Source organism: Octodon degus, unplaced genomic scaffold, assembly GCF_000260255.1.
Source record: "Octodon degus isolate 3935 unplaced genomic scaffold, OctDeg1.0 scaffold00023, whole genome shotgun sequence".
Taxonomy (NCBI): domain Eukaryota; kingdom Metazoa; phylum Chordata; class Mammalia; order Rodentia; family Octodontidae; genus Octodon; species Octodon degus.
Window position 1 is genome coordinate 20,473,489 of NW_004524599.1, and position 941 is coordinate 20,474,429.

The following is a 941-nucleotide window of genomic DNA, read 5'->3' on the forward strand; positions in this document are numbered from 1 at the left end:
TTTTGATTGTACATGCTGGAATTTTTCAAAAATTTGTTCTTTCTTAGAAGATACCAAAACCGAGGTTATCATACGATTTTGTCTATAGAGACACAGTAAGGCCTTAACTGCCCACCTCATACAGCCCAGGTGAGCTGAGTCTTCTCTGGGTTTCCTGCCTCATTACAAAGGAAGCTATCATCACATTCCTTGGGCAGGGCTGAATGCCCTCAAAGATGCTTCCTCTGTCAGCCTAATCCTATGTCAGGAAATCCACTACAGGGGAAGTTGCCCTCACATTCTTGGAGCAGAGATACCTGCAGGAGGCCTTAGAACCAAGAAGTTATACAGTGGACCCCAAGTATCTGACACAAGCTACAGAAATAAAGAGTTTACAGAAATAAATTGCCGAGTTGAGATGTTTCATAGTAAAAGGGATACAAAATAGAATTATAGATAAAAAATAAAAATAGAGATACTAGCAGCCTACAGAAAAAAGGTCAGTCAGGAAACAGAAAAAAGTTGTTTCCCTAGATCCAGACAGAAGGGATATTTCAAGCAAAAATATCCAAAGCTTCTAGAAAAAAAAGTGTTGGTGATAGAGTCAGAAAAAGTTTCAGATTGAGGTGGTCATGGGTCTTCCCCTCTCAACCTGAAGGAACACGTGTTAACTGCCAATATAAGAAAAAAGCCTGTTAAACATTTAATAAAAGCTCATGAGGATTTGTCAGTAGATACCCTGCCAGTGACCCCACTTGCAAACTGGACAGTACTCAGTGTTGTCCCTAGGTCTGACAATTCATGTGCCCCCAGTAATGGTAAAGTTGGTGAGACACAAGAGTAGGCCAGTTTGAGACAATACCCAGTGGCCATAAAAGATAAAGAGATTAAACTTCACATTTAAGAGATCTCTGTTAATAGACCTACAAAATGTTCTGACTAGTGTTTTCATAATTACAAAC

At 39.6% G+C, this 941-nt stretch overlaps 1 pseudogene; it reads left to right on the forward strand.

Moving 5' to 3' along the window:
• Positions 1-794: 794 nt before the first annotated feature.
• LOC101579910 overlaps positions 795-941 on the forward strand; it is a 2,225-nt pseudogene continuing 2,078 nt past the window's right edge.